This window comes from Orbicella franksi, chromosome 14 (genome assembly GCF_964199315.1).
Source record: "Orbicella franksi chromosome 14, jaOrbFran1.1, whole genome shotgun sequence".
Lineage (NCBI taxonomy): Eukaryota > Metazoa > Cnidaria > Anthozoa > Scleractinia > Merulinidae > Orbicella > Orbicella franksi.
In genome coordinates this window covers 20,371,081-20,376,080 of record NC_138158.1, presented here as the reverse complement: position 1 = coordinate 20,376,080, position 5,000 = coordinate 20,371,081, and the positions used below count along the sequence as shown (strand labels likewise).

The 5,000-nt window shown below is 40.4% G+C and overlaps 2 pseudogenes across 1 annotated transcript; one reads left to right on the top strand and one right to left on the bottom strand.

Moving 5' to 3' along the window:
* Positions 1 to 248, top strand: part of LOC145468913 (histone H2B.1 pseudogene) — an 858-nt pseudogene extending 610 nt beyond the window's left edge.
* Positions 249 to 1,171: 923 nt separating this feature from the next.
* LOC145468897 (uncharacterized) lies at positions 1,172 to 4,778 on the bottom strand (annotated as a pseudogene). Its single transcript, XR_014042247.1, has 2 exons — positions 3,388 to 4,778; positions 1,172 to 1,983 (listed from the first exon to the last, which is right to left on the bottom strand). The product of XR_014042247.1 is annotated as an uncharacterized LOC145468897 (transcript).
* Positions 4,779 to 5,000: the final 222 nt, after the last annotated feature.

The window sequence follows — 5,000 nt, the reverse complement described above, 5'->3', positions numbered from 1 at the left end:
AGTCCCTGCTCCGCTTAGTCCGTTTGTGCGTGACCCGAAAGAAAACCGGGAGAAAAAAAATGGCCGCGCGAATTCCTGCCGGCGAGAAGCACGCGCGTCTCACCTTCAGGATTTCACGCGGCCATTTTTTCCTCGCGGGTTATTTACGGTCTCGCTCAACGGACAAACGCTCTCTCCGATTTTTCGTTAGGAGAGGTCGGCTGTGACAAAGGCTACATGATACTCTGGGCCTACTAAATTACATCGGCAACGCGTGGTTCTGGAAAAAACTCAAGTTCCATAATTTATTCGCTTTCGTAGCCTCACGCAGAAAGTCTTTGTCTTCGTCATCATCGCGTTTGTGACCGACGGAACGGTGTAAACCGCGCTCTATTGTCCTTGGGTAAGAAGATCAAATGGGCTAAGAGTGGGCGATTGCAAAAACGCATTTTATCGAACGCGTAACGGCCGTTGCCTTGTGTCACGTTCCGTGAGATTTATCGAGTTCATCGCGCGCGTGGCACGACCTAACGCGTATTGCCCCCAGTCCCAATAAACGAGCTGCGTGGCTGCGTACAAAACTATCGTGATCAGGCAACTTTTCTGGCGGTCTTATCATTGACGCGATGACATTATATTTAATTATACTTATTTTTTTCCCCGCAACTAACAAAAAGATAGTAGGAGCGTAAAAAGAATTTTTTCCCATGGCAATCTTCTTATGGAGAGCTTAGAGATTGCTCAAGCATTTGTTCCGTAGCACATGATGACAGCACGCATCTGGAGTAGTGACCGAGAGCCTTGAACAGGTTTATCTGGAGTCGAGACTACGCCATCTCCCGTGCTCTCTCGTCTCCGTTTCGGCTGTATAACGTTTGATTCCGCGTTTGGATTGCCAACAACAGTCCCTCGGTTTAAAGCCGAGATTAGCTAATTAACAAGATTCTCTAGCCTTGATCAATAAAATAGAAAGATCAAGGAATAAAAACAAATTAATAATAATAATAATAATAATAATGGTTTAATGATGACTTTTCTACAGAGTAGTTCTACATTTCTACAAATTGTTGCTGTGTAGCACTTTGAATTGAATTGCATTAGATTAAGTTTACAAAAAGTGCTTAAAGGTATTTTTAATTTTAGAGACGTCTCTGAAAATACCTTTAAGCACTTTTTTGTTAACTTAATCTATTGCTGGTTTTCAGTGTCACGCAATTCAAAATAGATCAAAATAAAAAACAAAACCGGTCAATAGATAAAGTCCAGAATCTGGGAAATAAAAGAAGGTAAATATGCAAAGACTCTCGCCAAAATTCTGGTCACAGCAATTTTTCTTATGTGAGATATGCGAAGAAATTTTTTACCCAAATTTACAGAGATTTGTATGGAGACGCCATGCTGGTGCCCATCCGTATGGGCACCAACATGGCGGCCGGAAACCACCAGAAACATCTGTCACTGAGTTTTGCTACAAAAGCGTGAATTTATCCCTCGAGAAACTCTAAAACATTAAAATAATACTTTTTCTCAGACATGAACTATTCAGATAGCCAAGTTCCCCCAAAATAAGTCACTTTTTTAACCATCATGACAGCTCTCTAGGCCGTCATGTAAATGCCGCGTCACGCAAAAGCTTAGAAATTCGAGCGTAGTGTATCACAAAACCAAGAACCCATTCGGAGCGCAAATTTGTATGAATATTAGTTTTCAGCTGCTCTTATACATCATTAAAGTAAAATCTCAGGAAGATCAATAGTTTCGTTGTTTGAATTTTAGTGACGTCACGTGAAAACCAGCTATTAGAGGGATCAAGGACCCAACACAATCAACGACAACTGCAAATGACATCTTAAGAGTTCACTTTATGTAAGTCAGTGCAAAACAGTAACAAATATCCATAGCTATTCAGTTCTAATTTGCGTTGTACATTCAGTTCTAAAAGTTTCACCTAACTTGTATAGTGGTGGTGTCTTGTTAGGCGAGTCCAAAATTTCTGTAAAATTCCTGCAGAGATGAAAGCGGAAGAAAATTTAATGTGACTTAAAAAAAGAAGAGTTTGACAAATTGATGTTGTTATTGTCCAATCGATAACTTAAAATCCAAGAGTACTGTTGTTTTACTTTCGCATATCGTCCTATGCCTTCTGTGAATTACGCGCCTTTATTTTGATCAAGAAAACTGGTCAGTCAGTTCATTTCGAGGTTCCATTTTATTTAAAGGTACCGTAAGTTTTCGCCTCCTAGAAACAAATGCGCGCAGATGACGTCAACTTCCTGGCTCCACACTGGTCGGCTCGCTGCGTTGTTTCAAATAGGATTGTGTTAGCGTCAGTCTCCCGTGCCGATTTACGCTACTGTACCAAACTCGAAGCTCGCTGATCATAAGTCGGCGGAGACAAAGAGCGCCTGTATCTTACGACTCAACCAGGAAAACAAGGTAAACAAGGTGAATAAGGTGTTTTTTTTACATTTCTCGAGAGATCCCTGGAGAAGGATCATGCAGGAAATAAAGTCAGGCATGTTGAACGGCTGGCTCTTAAGAGTGATGACGTCGATAAAATTGACCAGTCATAATGCGCGTACTGTTACAGTCAAACCTGTATATAACGGTCACCCTTAGGAAATGGCCAGGTGACCGTTATATACCGGGTGACCGCTATACACAAGTTTCCTTTAAACTCCCCGTGAAGTCAATAAACAGTATTTTTATTTGCAAATAATCACTCAATTTACGTTTCATTGACAATAACGAGTAACAGCAACGTAATAAACACATAAAAAGGCCTACAAAATGTCCATGCATGGTGTACTTTAAAAGGGATGTAGTATACTTGGATCTAAGTTTCCATGTAGGAAAAGCTTTTAACGTAACAATATGGATTTCAAGAAGAAAAAAAATCGGTAATAGTTTTCTGATTTTTCGGAGCTCGAAGCTTGATTTCATGTAGTATGTCATTAACTTTACTCAGTGTGAAAGAAAGTTCTTCATGGTCATGTACTAGTAATTGTATTTAGTACTAATATTTGTATTTTTGTGCGACCCCTGCCTTGGTGGCTGCTATTTAACGAGCTGATGAATAACGCTTGAAATTATTCGTTAATCGTTACCCAATTTCGTGACCGTTATATACAGGTTAAAGATAATGAAATTGTCGATTCCGGAAGTCTAAAGGGTGACCGCGCCCGTTATATACAGGTGACCGCTATATGCAGGTCAACTTAACAGTAAATATAAGGGATGAGTTTTGGCAAGTTGTTCAGTGACCGTTATACACAGGGTGACCGCTTTATACAGGGCCGTTATATACAGGTTTGACTGTAGGCAAGAATAAATAGAATCCGAAACTTTTCGAGTTTGTGAACAATTTTTTCCCTAACTGAAAACAGGTAAACAAATATCTATTATTACCTTGCTTAGGACCAAACCGCCCTTTGTCTAGTACGGTATTATTCCCACGTGCTGCCCATAGAGGAACATAAGCTGGTGTTGTCCATGTACCACGACCAGCTATTCTTCTGACATCTTTGTGTCTATATGATCCCGAAGACGTACCAACTACCCTCCCTCCTGTAGCTTCAAAAGGTCTTGAATCTCGCCGTAAGCTCCGGCTTCTCACGTGTTTATTAAACTCTTTAATGTCTTCTTCTTCCGAATCCGACTCTAATCCCCAAAACTTATCTCTTTCCTTTAACCATCTTTTGCATTCTTCGCATCGTGTAATTCACGCTTTAGGACTTTTCTTGTTTGAGATCGTCCTCATCGCTTCTAACTCCAGATGTAGTCTTTGTACTAAGGTTTCCACAGCGCGCATCTCAAACTCTTTGTAACTCTCTCATGCATTGCTGAATCGTGTAGTCTGCCGAATTCACCAGCTCTGAACTAATCTTTGTGCGTCTCCTTGCTGATGCTAAACGTGTCTTTCGCTCCTTTAGAAAACCCTGAAGACTATTAATCCTGTCTTGAAGTATCTGGACAGTTGATTTGAAACGCTCTGTGCTATCATCGGAAGTCTCTGATCTTCCGAGCCTTCCGAGCAGGTGAACCCGGCAAATCAAACCTTACTTTGTACATGTACCGTGGAAGAGTGGATTTCAGTCTTAAGTTTGATTGGCCGAGTGTTTCCTTCCTTAGCACTGATTCTGCTCCATATCTCATCATCATCTACGGGGTAAGACAGACTGAATTAAAATAATAGCTGATGACAATTTAGTGTAGCACTAGAACTGAAAGTCAGAAAGACTTGATCTGGACATAGCGTCGCCTTGGCGTACTCAAATAGCTAATGTCGGTCAGAGGCTATGGTTTCTCAATGGACAGTGTGTAATGATAAATTAGTCATTTAGAAGTTGTGCTAATGATACAAATATGTTTAAACTGATTTCAGTCGGTCTGTCGATTAGTCAGTCAGTCAGTCAGTTAGTTAGTCAGTCATTTAGTCATTTAGTCAGTCAGTCAGTTAGTCAGTCAGTAATTCAGTCAGTCAGTAATTTAGTCAGTCAGTCAGACAGGCAGGTAGCAGGCAGGAAGACAGTCAGTCAGTCTGTCCTGTCTGTCATTCAGTTAGTGAGTCAGTCAGTATGGCAGGCAGACCGTTTTTCAGTCACATTGTCAGACTGACTATTTGTCAATCTCAGTTCTGTCAGACAGTCAATCAGTCAATCAGTCATTCAGCCAGTCAGTCAGTCTGTCTGTCTGTCTGTCCCTGTCTGCCTGCCTCTGTCTGTCTGTTTGCCAGTCAGTAAGTCAGCCAGTTATATTTAGAGAGAAAAGCTGATTTACGTTGGTTTTGCTTATTTAGACCTCGGTAAGTCCAGCAATAACGAAAAATTGATAATATACAGTGGCTAAGTAATTATTCATTTAAGATTTTTCATATCATTATGAACATTTTAAATAACTTACCTTCCTCGATAATATAAATTTTTGAATGCTCTATAGTGTCTTCCAGATCGAAACTCGTCTCTACCAAGTCCATTCTCATTTTAATCTCATTTAATTCACTGAATAATTCGTCTAACGCC